General features: G+C 39.2%; 1 protein-coding gene and 1 long non-coding RNA gene across 13 annotated transcripts in view; one reads left to right on the forward strand and one right to left on the reverse strand.

The window, feature by feature from the left end:
- The window catches only part of SLCO1A2 (solute carrier organic anion transporter family member 1A2), a 117,994-nt gene extending 114,782 nt beyond the window's left edge, over window positions 1-3,212 (reverse strand). For 3 of the 12 annotated variants that reach the window (XM_070269097.1, XM_070269092.1, XM_070269090.1), the window contains exon 1: window positions 3,018-3,158. The gene's annotated coding sequence lies outside the window, so the exon portion shown is untranslated. Of the gene's footprint in view, window positions 1-688; window positions 936-3,017 lie in introns of those variants that run through there. The other 9 variants (XM_070269107.1, XM_070269101.1, XM_070269098.1 and 6 more) reach the window with 6 other exon arrangements.
- Window positions 3,213-4,473: 1,261 nt separating this feature from the next.
- LOC138924776 (uncharacterized) lies at window positions 4,474-15,302 on the forward strand. The gene is made up of 3 exons (XR_011439993.1): window positions 4,474-4,676; window positions 6,864-7,820; window positions 12,086-15,302. It is a non-coding gene; the product is annotated as an uncharacterized lncRNA (long non-coding RNA).

Genomic DNA, 15,302 nt, shown 5'->3' on the forward strand with positions numbered 1-15,302 from the left:
CAAAATTATAATCCTGGGTCTTTTTGAGGAGAAGGCTAATGTTTATTGAAAGGGATATGTTATCGAAAAAAGAGCTTACAGTTGAAATAATCCACCCGAGGGCTCTCAAGCAATATTTACGTCAGAAACGGATCGCAAGTGCAATCACCTTGAACAAACAGGATTTATGCAGTCAGAAAATGTTAGAAAATAGCCTTATTCTTCTCCCTCCACTGCCTATCAAATTCATTTTCTGGGGCCAGTTCTTTTCCTGACACTAAATGGAATCTCAGGTCACGCTACTTTCTGTTGACTTCGAAAAGAAAAAAAATTGAAAGTCTTCTGGTCACGTTTAGTCCCACAAAAAGGCTCAGTTCTGTACTAATATATCTAGTTCACTTGGAACCATTTAAATTAAAACTTCTTTCCTCCCACAACAACATATCCAAATCCTATGGGAAAAAGGGGCCAGGTTGTTTCTCTATTATCTATGCCAGCTTCCCCCAGCCTCTCTCCACCTCCACGCACCCTTCTCTTCCCTGACTGTTGAACAGGCTGCTTCTGTCTCCTGAGTTGAAACTTACAATCACGCAGGAAATATCATCCTTGGCTTCTTTGGCCAGGACAAATATTTAAAACTGACCCTCTCTCTGGCCACGTTCATGGTTCTTTGGAGCTCCCACCCTTCATTCATGATCTCTCATCTCACCTGCAGTGTCCGCGGCAGGGTAAACGCTCCTCTGACTAATCACGCACAGTTTCTCCTTCATATTTAGACGCGCAGCATACACTTTTAGCCTCTTTCTGCTGAGGTCTCATCACTGCTCCATATAATCCTACCAATCCAGATCTAAGCCCTAAACTAGCTCCAGTTGACCCACCATTGACTGGGACGCTGCTCCTTTTTAAGTGTAGCCCTCTCTTCCTTCCACCTCCTGACAGGCAGATCCACCCACATCCTTTTGCCTTTTAAACGTCTTAAGCATGAGTCGGACACCCCTTCACTGTGTCCGCCAAACTTCAGAGAAAAGAATATAAAACCCTCTCAGCAAACTTCTTAAAGTCATGCTCTCCAAGCTTGAGGTCAGGAGAAAGAATACCCCACCTGCCCTGAAATTGAAACAGATGGTAGGCACCCACCATAGGAGATACGAAACCTTCTGTAATGCTAATCTGAGTAAAACAGCAAGTTTTGAGCAAAACAGAGGCAAACAATTCACTGGTACAAAACAAAGTCCATTACTCAATCCATTAAAACTGAAAGTGTAATAAATGATACATTCTTCAGTAATAATTCATCATGAAAAATACAGCTTGTTTAATAAATGACATTGATATCATCATTAGACCTCCAGTTGGAAAGAAAAGAGGGGTAGCCCTGCCTAATATTATGTTCAAAAATAGAAAGAGCAATAAATTAAAATTTTTAATGTGAAAAAATAAGCACATTTGAAAAAAACTAGGAAAATGTCAGGGTCAGAAAAAAATTTCCTCAAAAAGATAAAAAACCATAAATGATAATGGAAAAATTTACAGAGTCGACTTCAAAATAACACAAATTCGACAAAGGCAAAAAATACCATGTATAAGCTGAAAAAAAAGAGAGATGGAGATAATATTTGAAATATATGTGAGGCAGGGGTTTATATCTCTAATGGAAAAAAAAACTCTTCAAATTGATAAGAAAATAAAGAAACGTGGGTATGAACCAGAATTCATAAAAGAGGAAATGCAAATGGACAAAAAAATTTATGAAAAGCTTTTTATAAAAGATGATAAATCTCACTAGTAAGCCAAGGAAATGCAATTCAAAACAACACAATATCCTTATTTTTTTCATATAATAAATTAACAAACTTTATTTTTTTCTGAGGAAGATTAGCCCTGAGCTAACATCTGCTGCCCATCCTCCTCTTTTTGCTGACGAAGACGGGCCCTGAGCTAACATCCATGCCCATCTTCCTCTACTTTATCTGTGGGACGCCTACCACAGCATGGCTTGCCAATCAGTACCGTGTCTGCACCCAGGATGCGAACCGTCAAACCCCGGGCCACTGAAGCGGAACGTGCCAACTTAACCTCTGCACCACCAGGTCAGGCCCTAAATTAACAAAATTTTTAAAGATTTATAACATCCAATGGAATGGAGTAGAGAAATGGTGGGGTTGTGAATTGCAGTACACATTGTTTCTGTAATTTCTCTTTTGGAAATCTATTCTATAGAAATGGACATATTCCTTCCTAAGGATATATAGGCCAAGAATGACTTAGATATACGTGCTGACGTAGAGGAATGTCCAGAGTACACGGTTAAATGAATACAGCAACAGGTCAAGTCACATAAGCATATAAAGACGATCCTATTCATGTGAATAAAAGTAGGGGTGAGCATACTATATAAATATATATAATTATATACGTTATATATATATTTTTTACATAAGCATGGAAAGAAATGTAAAATGATATGCACCAAATTGACCCATTCTTTTTACACTTTTATGTTACTTGGCTTTTAAAAAAAACAACTTTCTCATCTTTGAATTTTGAAAGAAAACTCCAGTGAACTGTGTGTGGGTGTGTGAAGTGTGTGTGTCTGTATAGTAGAGGCAACTAATGCTCAGGGGAGGGACAGGGAGATATGAAGAGCACAGGGACTGAGCAGAACCTGAAGGATGGAGTTGGAGGAACTACATAAACAAAGAGGGGCCTTTTAAGCCAGGGACAAAGCAGGAGGAAAACAACATTATCTGGAATCACTTAGATTCCATTCAAATGCTCCAAGCCACTTGTAACTACCTATTTGAAAAAAATCAAAATACATACCCATATGTTTGTATGTGATCAAGCAATATTATTACTATTCCACAATCCTGCATTAAATAGAATTGTTGTCACCATCAGGAAATCACAGACAAAGTAATCAGAAAACCCAAAGAGTGTTATATTTCTGAGTATTAACATGGACTTATATTTTTTCCAAGCAAACGTGACTGAATTGCAACCGACAACAACCCGCGTAAATGAACTCCTTTTACCTCAGCCTTCACCGACATCTCCATTCACTGCTGCTTCTATACTGTAAGATCATCAGATTTTTAAAAATTACATACTGAGAAACCGATATGAGAAAAGCTCTGCACACGTGAGCTGGAGCTTCTTGCTCTCCAGAGACTCAGAGCTGTAAATAAAGGGATCTTTGTTTGCATAAGTTTTAATCCTTTGATAAAGTTTCTTTGGCTCTGAAGGTTATGTAAAACAGGTTATAGAAAAGATTAGTCACTTGCAATCAGAGTCTCGTTTTTCCTCAGTTTTTTTTTTTTTTGTAAACAATTAACCTTTATGTGGCTGTGGCTCCAGCTATAATATCGTGTTAAAAGATTACAGAAACACTCAGTTAATGAGTTGATGTAACTTAACTTGCTGAGCTTCAGTTTTCTCAGTTTTTTCTTTTCTGTGTTAACAAATCTTTTGCAAATTAAAGAGTTACTTACTGACTTATTTCTTTAGTGAATTAAGATGGTTATATACTGAGTTGAGTTCAATTTTCTGTGTAGCTGCATATCCTGATAACCTAAGAAAAGATGATACCAAAACAGGAATAAACTGGAAGCACCGAGTTGCTGTAGACAGGAAGTTTTATTTCTAGAGGATGCCCCCAACATTTCTGAACAGCAGACTGATCTGAGAAAACCAGTGTACCAGTTATTCTATCGGTAACCTGATAGCTGGACTGGATGAGTGAAAGATTAGGGGCCATGTCAGGTGCTGAGGTGGTCATATCAGGGTGGAATTTGGGATGGAGTGGAAAGGATGGTTGGATTGATATATGGAAGGGAGAAACACGACCAGCTGAACCCACCCACCGCACTGATGAGCTGTGATCTTGTGCGAGTTCACTAACCTCCATGTTTTAATTTATGCCATGGGATAATTACAGCACCTGCCTCAAAGAATTGCTGAGATTATTGTCCTTTTATTCAACAAATACTTGAGTGCCTAGTCTATGCCAAATACTATCCTAGGTGCTAAGGATATAATAGTAAGCAAAGCAGTCGACATCTCTACTTCACAGATTTTGTTTGTTCTGATTGAAGGAAAGAAGAAAACAAACAAGTCAACATAATAAGATGGCAAGGAAATCTTTCCCTTCACTACGTCCATTTAATAAATACATTTAGAAAGCTGTAAGGGGTTGTGTGTGTACGTGTCTATATGTGTGACTACTTAACAACCAAATAATTAGAACATTTTTTTCTCGCAAGATAACATTTAGTCATTCTGAGGTATTACTTGTACTGCTCCTCAGCCTCTGTGAGTGAGATTTCTTTCATTGTTTTCAACCATTTCAGTTGTTTGAAGAAGGACAGACACAAAATTGTCTGCTCGTCCTGCAGCCCTGTGGACAAAATCTGGGAGTTGTCTCAAAAGTGAGGGAGGGGATGGGAGAGGCTCTCATCCCTTCTGTCACCTCGTCCAGTGGACATTCTAACCTTTCATTTCTCCTAAGAAGCCCCAAGAGGCAGGGTTGTTTTCTATTCTCTGGTAGTAATGATAGTTACTTATTGAATATTCATTACGTGCTACAAGCCGTTCTGAGATCAGTAACATGTTAACTCTTTTAACTCTCTCAACGAATTCATCAGGACACTGGGGCACAGGCAGGCTTTAACGGCCCGAGATCCTGAGATCCTACGGTGAGTACACAGGAGGGAAGGGATTTACGCCCCAGCCGCTCAGCTTCAAACAGTGCGCTACGCTGCCTCACGGTAGTTGACATTAAGTTAGCAAACAAGTGAAAAAAGCATTAAAATAGCAAAAGAATTGCGTGTTCTTTTTCTTTCTTTTGTTGCAATATATATAAACTATCTCTTAGAGTGTTCAAAGACTAAGAGAACCATGCTCCTGAAAAAATATAATAGTTTGTATATCCTATCTTTTCTCAAAAGAAAACATAATCACATAACCAGTGTCCAAAAACACCTCTCCCCCATGCCAGGACCACCACCCCTCGCCTACCCCCACCCACCTCCCGTCCCTGCTTCTCCATCTTCTGGCAGGTTCATCTAAAGGTTTTATGAAACAATTTAGCGTGATAATTTTTGGAAGGCATAAGTGCCGTGAAGAGAATTAGAGTGATGGGATTGAGAGTGTTCAAGGGTCTAAGTTTTGGGGGTTTGTCTGAGAAGGTCCATGAAGAGATAATGCTTGACCTGAAAATCAGGGTGTAAGAAGGAGCAACTGTGTGAAGATCTACAGATAGATGCCTCGAGGCTCGTGGGAGAGTCCAAAAACTCTGGGGCGGAAGAAAACAAGCCTGGTGTATCTGAAGATTCACAAGAAGGCTGGTGGAGTTGAAGCAGAGTGAGCTATACTCACTGAGGAGAGAAGTGGACAAGAGGAAGCTGGGGCGCTGAGCAGAGGCCAGAGCACAGACAGCGCTGATGCGCAGCAAGGAGTTAGGACTGTATTCTACCGAAAATGGGAAGCTGCTGCAGGATGGGAACAGGGAAAGCACTCGATCAAATTTATATTTTTTAAAAAGCCAATTTGGCTGTTGTGTAGAGAAAGGGCTGGGCATGAAAACCAAGAGTGCAGCCAGAACATTATTGGAACAGTCTAGGCAAGAGATCTCCAGCGGCTTGGATAAGAGTGTTGGCACTGGCTATGCACCCATTCAGAAGGTTTGGGAGACAGCCTGAGGGATTTTCTGATGGTTTTCTAGGAGCCTTTCCATAGGGAAGTGTTTAGAAAACTCTGTGGCAACTCCGAGGACAAGGGTTCTCAGCTAAGCTGAGACTGTTTAGAGATAGCGAAGGCACTAGATTGTTTTCTCCAGTATGTTAGCCATTCTGTTAAGTTTTTACACAAAATAATTTCCTCCATGTCTTAGATGGGCCTGCCCAACATACGCAAAAGTAACTGCTGTTGTATAACAAACGGACTTAATAACCATAGGGAAAGTATATTTAAAACATTGACAATTGCCCCTTGGTCATAAACAACATGGTCTTCTTTTGCTCCTCTCTATTGGCCATCCTTTCTTTTTTTATTCAGAAACAATGCCTCTTCTTTGAATAAATATCTACCCAAGGTCATCATCCCTCTCTCAGCAGCAGTGAAACACAGTCTTTTGATCTGTCACTGTTGACTCTGGCTCTGTTTCCAATATTTGATGTGATTTCTTAACTTTCAGTACTATCTCACCACATATAACGTGCCCAAAGACCCATGCATATGCTCTTCTGCACTTTGCTGGTGAGTCCACCAGAGACCTTAAATTATTCACTAAAGAAGTGTCCCAGCCCCTTCTCGGCAGATGAAAATCCAGCATGGTCAGTATCATGTCGAAGATAATAGGTCTCATAAGTTGCCGAGTAAAAGTTCTAGGCAGGCATATGAATCCAGAAAGCTGGTTATCCTTTCAGTGTGTGTGTGTGTGTGTGTGTGTGTAGCGGGGGTTATGGACAAGATAGAACACAGTCACTGCAAAAAGTGAGCTTGTTATTCAGTCTAAAAAACAAGATAGAAAAAAATATGTCCAAAGATCCCCAAAGTGATCCTAAAACAATTTCTGAATGGTGATAGACTAAAGCTTACATTTGTTTTTAAATAGCTTCACGCTTACCAATTCACAGGCTGTCAAGGCGTAGTAGACAGACGGAGCTTGCAGACCGCTCTCAAAAAGGCATGTTGGGTTCTGAAAGCACTGATAAGTCCACTCCCCAAAGAAAACTGAGAAGCCCTCTTTAAACTCTTTTAACTGTTTGCTTTCCCTAAATCCTCATCTGAAATTTGCAACTCCACAGATAGTGTTATTTGATGATAATGCCATTGTAAAGATTCCTACAGCTTCGATCATAAGTTTCTGTTTCTTCTCACAGTGGGAGACGCAGCAGCTCTTGGGGGATCGCTCATTCAAACCTACGTTCTGGCCTAACTACCATCTCACCATGCTGGCAAGCACGTTGTATTGATATCCCCCTACTAGAAGATACAGAGGCTGACCGCTGGATGGAGAGTATTGAACAGGGTTTAGCAAACAATGCTTTGGGGCCAAATCTGGCCTGTCTCCTGTTTTTGTAATTAAAGTTTTATCAGAACACAGTCACACTCGACCACTTAACTTTTATCTATGGCTGATTTCATAACTACAACAGCAACATTGAATAGTTGCAACAGTGTTCTTACAGCCTGAACAGCCTAAAATATTTACTATTTAGCCTTTTTTAGGAAAAAAGTTGGCTGACCCCTGGTTTAGAATAACGCTTGTGGTAGCCGTAGTGCCAGTTTGTGGTAGTGTCAGGAGAAGTTTTGGTAAAAATTGGGACTAACAGTTAAACAGATACTGACGTGAAGTACTGGAACGAATTCATGTGTAGCTGGTGACCCGCTCCCATCCTCGCCTTTGAAAATAACCTTTGAGATCATGGTTCTGTCTCTGAGTTGTACAGTACAGAAGCTTCCTCCAGAGTCTGCACATCCTGCTTACATGTCTCTGAACGTCAATCACATTATGTGTGTTCTCTTCACCCCATTGCACAAGTTCTTTCCTCTCAGTGAGCACTGACTAGCCAGACCTGGTCCTCCATAATTTTTTTCTGTGCTCTATTTTTAAAATGCGGAAAGTAAGGCTTTTAGGAAATCCTTCATTTGGAAAAAGATTCGGTTTATGAACCTCAGGAACACAGAATTAGATTAATCATTCTCCTTGGTTCGCAACTTGATCTCATTGTTGTCCATGCAGGTTTTATTTATAAAACCTAAAACCTTGTCAATAAACTGTATCTAACCACCTGGGTCTCCCCCACCAACCTCCCTCCTGTCTCATTCAGTCCAAGGTAACCGTCCAGCTGAATCTTGTGTTTGTTGTGAATCTTTTGTTCATCATCCCTTTGCTTTCATTTTTATATAGTTTTGCATTTATGAATATTCCTAAAGAGAGTGAGTGTGTGTATGTGTGGACACAAGCATGGGTGTACATATTTAATTATTTTAAACTTTACAAAGAGAGTTTCAGCCTGTACATAATTCAAGGGACTCAATGTTTTCACTTATTGCTGACTCATCCATCTTGTTACATACTACATCATTGTACTTAATTTGTTTTTATTGCTACATAAAACTCCATTGTGTGAACGCACCTCAGTTAAGTCATCTGCTTTCCCTTGATGAGTGGGTTTGTGAGATAATAGAGAATATATATTAGTCTCCGCCCCCGTTGCTGGCACAGAGCTCCTGAAACCCTTGTAATTGCCTAAGTGATAAGAGCACTAGGAGCACCTCTTGTTCTAATGCTTGTCTTTGACGTCATCCCTGACACAGGGCTCTGGAAACCTTTGTAAATTCCTGAGTGATGAGAACACTAGCAGCATCTTTTGCTCTATTGAGGTGACTCTGGATGGTGCCTGGAGTGGGGCTGGTCACCGGAGTGACCAAGCCATGATTAGAAGGTTGGAATTTTCAGCCCCATCCTCCAAAGCTGGGAGAGGGGCTGGAAATGGACTTAATAATTGATCGTGCCCTGGTGAGGAAGCCTCCATAAAAACCCAATAGGAGAGGGTCTGGACAGCTTCCAGGTTGGCGAACACATCCACACTGAGAGGGTGATGCCCCCCAGCTCCATGAGGACAGAAGCTCCTGCACTCAGGACCCTTCCAGACCTCACCCTATGTATCTCTTCATCTGGCTGTTCATCTGTATTCTTTATTATATCCTTTAATAAACTGATAAAATGTAAGTAAGTGTTTTCCTGAGTTCTGTGAGCTGCTCTAAGAAATTAATCGCATGAAGGATGGGGTTTGGGGCACCTCCAATTAATAGCTGGTGAGTCAAAAGCCCAGGTGATAACCTGGACTTGCGATTGGCATCTGAAGTGGGGGAAAAGAGGACAGTCTTATAGGACTGCATTCTTAACCTACGGGATCTGATACTATCTCTCAGTAAATAGTGTCAGAATTAAGTTGAATTGTAGGACACCTAGCTGGCGTCACAGAGAATTGCTTGGTGTGGGGAAAAAACCCACAGATTTGGTGTCAGAAATATTGTGAGTGTGGTAGTAGTATAAGAATAAAGGAGACACACAGGAAAGAAAGACGCAGGAGGGAAAACCTGGGTGGTTTCTCTTACACAGGGTGATTAGCACTTCTACTTCTGTCCTCTTTGTCTATTGGCTCTTCTTTTATATTTTCCTAATTTTTTTGTCTTTTTCTTTCTTCTAGAACATTTCTTCAATCTAGTCTTTTTCATTACTGCATTCCTTAAGCTTTATCCTTTCTGCTCTATTCATTATGCCAATTATTTTTCATACATAGTATTCCTTCTTTGTTCTTTTTATGTTTTATTGTTCTTTTTTCATATTGTTAATAATCATTCTTTATCTTTTTTATTATATTTATCACGAAAATTTTAATTTTTGCTGTATCTCTTCTAATACTCTCCTTCTGTTTGTATCTATAACCTACTCTGTTGTTTTCCCTTTCAAATAGTTATGCTCTCAAATGTCTTGTAATTTGAGGCTTGAAGCTCATTTTACCTGGGAGATATTGGCTAATTTGTCAGGCAGCGCTAGGAAGAAAAACCAGACCTCCTTTTCTATCAGCCACAATTAAATCAGAGGTGGGAAATGATGTACCCATGGATATAGGATCCCAGACACAAAGAAAATACAGATCATTCCTTCCTCTAAAAAATAATTCTTCAGGTCAGGTTTCTATTATTTGCTCCTAGGTGTAAATAGCATTAAGAGGAAATATTCTTTAGACTGTAATCACCTGAACCTGAGAAGAGGGGTGTGTGCTCTAGGCAGGCACAGCACACAGGGCCTGGCGCTCAGTGGAGTCCCAGTCTCAGTTTAACGGTCTGCTGTTCCTTCTGCAATTTTAACAAAGGGCCCCAAATTTTCATTTTGAACTGGGCATTCTCATCACAAATGAGGGAGTAAAACAAGAAAAATAATAAGCCATTGGATTTAGGAAACAAGGGATCCAACTAAAGAGAATGAACTTTTTGCGATGGCAACGAAGAGACACTCCTGTGCAATAAGAATGGGGAGAAACAATTTAACTGAATCGGGAGGATGAATAATTCTAGAAGGGAAATTTCCAAGGAAAAATCAAAACCCATACATTACTGGTGTGTTTGAAGTTATTGAGCTGGAATATTAAATGTTGAAACTTCATGATTTAGAATGTTAAGTGTTTGAACTTACTAATCTAGAATATAAGCTCCATGAGGGCAGTAAGTAGCACATAGTGGTACCTAATATATTTCCTATATTCTTGTCATACTTTCATTTTTTGGACAATTTAGGAAGAAATTAGTGGTAGGAACAAAGAAAACTAAGAAAATAAAAAAGCAAGGCAATTATTAACTCCAGGAGAAACAGAAAGTTTGTACAAGAAAAGAAATGTAATGATAGTGCAATATAAGCTGTGAATAATATTTACATAGTTATAACTTTATAAACATTGAATATTTATTTAATCAAAATTATACTTGCCTATACTGGGATGCTATCAAGAGGAGTATTGTATGTGTAGATATATGAGAAAATATGTAGAATGGGTTATTTAAGAGAGTTACATCTTCCACAGGAGGAAGTAGATAAAAAGCAGACAGCCAGTTATTAGTCAGAAAAAAAAAAGAGGTGATAACAGAAAAAAACAGCAAAAAATATTGAAAATAATTGCCTCAGATGAGGCAAATTTGGAAATGGAAAAAAGTGACAAAGACTATTATTTTTGTTGCAATTCTTATAAAATTATTGACATGTACATTCATAATTTGATACTTATAAAAACAATTTTTTAAAAAATTTAAAACAAAATACCACAAATAAAAACTATATGGAACTAATATACTCAATAACCAAAATTATGTGCAGGATGAGAGTTGGTGGATATCAAAGAGAAGTTAAATCACACTAAGTTCCTGAACTTTTTTGGAAGGATGTTGAAAACATTGACAAATTTTAGACCTTATTAGAAAAGTGTAATATACATATATATTAAAATGTAAAGATAATCAATAAACTTAGAGAAACAGAACATTGAGCTTTGCTTCTAGCGTTATGTCAGATGAGAGCACTGAGAGACTTTCCCACTACAGAACACCCAGCTTCTGGAAAGATAACATACTTTTCAATATGCCATGGCTCTCCATAGAGGTGGGGGCAGTCTACAAGGATGGTAAAACTTTTCGTCCCCAGCCCTACTCCCAACCTGCACCTGGATTGCTCTAAGGATGAAGACAATGGCAATACTAGTATTGTGATATTGCACTTAGTCCAGAAGCAACAGAGAGAAGCTAAACATGAGACTCCTACACTGACCAAAACTCAAGAGGAAGGCTCCAAGTCAGTGGCGTCCCTGGGTGCCTGCAGAAGGAGAAGGAAGTCCTATCTGGAGAAGAAGCTTCTTCAATTTAGTTTCATGATTACGATTAAATAATTAGCTCCACAAACAATGGAAAGGCAAAACTTTTTGAGTATGGGTCAGAAGAAATAACAAACAGAACCAGACTACTGAGAACTGCAAATATTGGAAATCTAAGGCACAGAATATGAAACAGTCATGTGCAAATACTAGGAAGTCTGCTAAAACAGAAAATTTAACTATTGACACATGCAACAAGTTGGATAGCTCTCCAAAGAATTATGCTGAGTGAAAAAAGTTAATCCTAAAAGGATTGTTGTACTTATTGTTTTATGTTTATTGTATTTATTGTCTTATTCCATTTATATAACATTCTTTAAATAAAAGAATCATAGAAATGGAGAGCAGATTAGCGGTTATCTGGGGTTTAAGGAGGGGATGAGAGTGGTGGAGAAGTGGGTGTGGCTGTCAAAGGGAAATGTGAGGGGTCCCTGTGGTGATGAAAGTGTTCAGTATGGTTGTGATATTGTGCTATGGTTTTTCAAGATGTTACCATTGGGGGAAACTGGGTAAAGGTATGTGGATCTTTCTGTATTATTTCTTACAACTGCATGTGAATCTTCAATTATCTCGGTATGAAAAGTTTAATTTTATTTTTTTATTTTTTATTTTTATTTTGTGTTCCTGATAATGTCTATTTTGCTGATCTTTTTTTTTCTTTTTTGAGGAAGATTAGCCCTGAGCTGACATCTGCTGCCAATCCTCCTCGTTTTGCTGAGGAAGACCGGCCCTGAGCTAACATCCACGCCCATCTTCCTCTACTTTATTTGTAGAACACCTACCACAGCATGGCTTGCCAAGCGGTGCCATGTCCGCACCCAGGATCCAAACTGGTGAACCCCGGGCCACTGAAGCAGAAGGTGTGCACTTCACTGCTGCGCCACCGGGCCGGCCCCGTTGAAAAGCTTAATTTTAAAAAAGCATGAAAAAATTACATGAAATTCAAATTTCAGTGTCCATAAAAAAGTTGTAAGGGAACAGAGTCATGCTAATTTGTATGTTTATTGTCCACGGCTGCTTTCATGCTTCAGTGACAGAGTTGAAGTTACGAGAGAGACCATGTGGTCTGCAAAGCCAAAAATATTGACTATCTGGCCCTTTACAAGAGAAGTTTACTGACTCTTGATCTAGATAGATCAACCTTCATGCTGAGGTAGATAAAAAATATAAATATATATATGTGTGCTTATAAAAAATAGTATACATATATGTACATATGTATTATATATGTATAGTACATATACATGTACATACTATTTTTTATAAGCATATGTATATAAAATTTACTGACCAAAATCTAGCAGAAGATAAGATATGATGTAAACTTAGCATTTAACCATTCGTTGCTGCTTTTGTCCTAAAGACATTTTTTGTCTGGCATAACAATTAGAAAACTGATCAATTTCGGTGGAATGTGGAGGCAAAAGCCTGACTGTAGCGGATTTAAGAGAAAAGGAGCGAAGAAATATTTCTGCAAAGGGGTCACTAATGACTAGGGTGACTTTATGTCCAGCCTTGCTCAGGTCAGTTCTGACTCATGCCTATTGTCTTAGCATCATAATTAATAGCCATTCCTTTCTCAGTTTTAGAAAAAGTCAATTATGCATAATAACTTATATGGTCAACCTACCAACGACCTCTCCATAGTTAAATCTAATGGACATTTCTCAGTCTTCTCTTATTTGGCTGATGAGTGGCATTTGACAAAGTCTATCATTCTTTTCCCTTGGAAACTCTTCATTGGGCTTCCAGGACACCACATTCTCTTGGTTGCCCTTCTATCTTACTGGTGACTTATTTCAGTCTCCTCTTCTGCATAATTTCCTAACACTGGAATACCTCATGGTTCAGTCCTTGGTCCTCTTCTCTACTCCATCTATACTTAGTTTACTTGGTGATCCCATCTAGTCTAATGGGTTTTAAATACTCCCTATGGGCTGAACATTCCCAAACAAATATATCCAGCCCAGACATTACTACCAAACCTCAGATATATGCCTACTCAATACCTCTGGATCTCTAGTGGACACATCAAAAGACATATACAAAATAGAACTGATCTTTCCCTTTCCCCTTCTCCCTACTCCAAAAAAAATAAAAGGAAAAACATATCCTGTTTCACCTGCGGGTTTCCCCATCTCAGAGGATGGTATGTCATCCTATCATCCTTCTGGATATGTAAGCCAAAATCTTTGGAGCAATACTTGCTTCTCCTTCTCTTCCAGCCCTTCTCTCCCAGCATTCAATGCTGATTTTACCCAGAGGACATTTTTCCAACCTAAGATAAACAACTGCAAAATGGATCAGTTTCTGTGGATTATGGGGACAAAGCCCGACTAGTTTAAGAAAAAGGGAGAGAAGAAATTGTTCTTCAAAGGGGAAAAAAAATGCTCTTTACAGAATTGCTAATGACTGTAATGATCTTATGTCCAGTTTTGTCCAGGAAAGTTCTGGCTTATGTCTCTTGTCTTGGCACAATACTTAACAGCATCCCTTTTCAGTTTTAGAGATGTCTAGTATGGAAGATAGCCAGCCCTGGGTCTAGAGGTTAAGATTCTGCCCTCTCACTACCGTCACCCAGGTTCTTTTCCTGGTCAGAGAACTATACCACACATCTGTTGATTGTCATACTCTGTCAATGGTGCGTTGCTGTGATGCTGAAAGCTATGCCACTGGTGTTTCAAACACGAGCAGGGTCACCCATGATGGACAGATTTCAGAAGAGCTTCCAGACTAAGACAGATGAGGAAGAAAGACATAGCCACCCACTTCCAAAAAAAATTGGCCATGAAACCCCGATGAATAGCAGCAGAGCATTGTCTGATACAGTGCTGGAAGGTGAGAGGATGGCACAAAAAGACCCAGCAGGGTTCCACTCTGCCGTGGACAGTGTCATTAAGAGTTGGAATGGACTTGATGGCACTAACAAAGTATGGATGATAAAAATCGTATGGTTAACCTCGCCAAATCCTGTTGATTCTTCCTTTAAAATAGTTCCGGAATCCAAAAACTTCTTATTGATACAAGCTATCATCTCCTCTCACCTGTGGCATTTTGTCTCTGCTTCTGACCTGGCATTCAAAGCATGTCGTTCTTATGTTCAAAGGCCTACAAGGACTCCTCGTTTCATTAAATTAATGCCAAAATTCTTACATGGCCTACAGAGCTCTACTTAATCTGCCCACCCCCTTCCTAATCCTCTCTCACCTCATGTCCTACTTCTTCCTCCCTCAGATACTGTCGTCCAGCCAGGTTGGCCTCCTCGCAACGCCTTGTTCATGCCAGACGTGTTCCCATTTTAGGGCTTTGTACTCATTGCCCATCACCTTGTCCCTGCTCCATCACCTTTAACACTCTTCTCTCAGACATCCACATGGCTCTGTCACCTCCTTCATGTCTTAGCTCAGATACCATCTTTTCAACGAGACCTACCTATTGACCTTAATTAAAATTGTAAACAGCACACCTCCACACATATTATTGAGCCCACTTTTCTTGTTCTAATTGTTTTCCACACCCTTAGCACTTGTTAACATACAACCCTCTATACTTGTGTGGTTATTTTATTGTCTGTCTTTCCCTGGTAGAGCAGACATGTTTGTTTGTTTTATCCACTGATATATATCTAGGCACTAATAAGTGCTTGAAACAATGCCTGGCACATAGCAGGTGCCTGGTAAATATTTGTTAAATGAATAAATGAATGAAATTATGAATATTTAAAGACTTTCAAATTACATTAGAATGGTCATACTGATTTGCATTTGCGTAACCTAAATGGACATCTTTTAATTCATTTTACTATATTTTTCATTACAAAAGTAAAACATGCCTACTGAGCATATTGGCTAATTGTGATTAATACAAACTTCTATGAAAGTGAAGAAA

Source organism: Equus caballus, chromosome 6 (genome assembly GCF_041296265.1).
Source record: "Equus caballus isolate H_3958 breed thoroughbred chromosome 6, TB-T2T, whole genome shotgun sequence".
NCBI classification, from domain to species: Eukaryota; Metazoa; Chordata; class Mammalia; order Perissodactyla; family Equidae; genus Equus; species Equus caballus.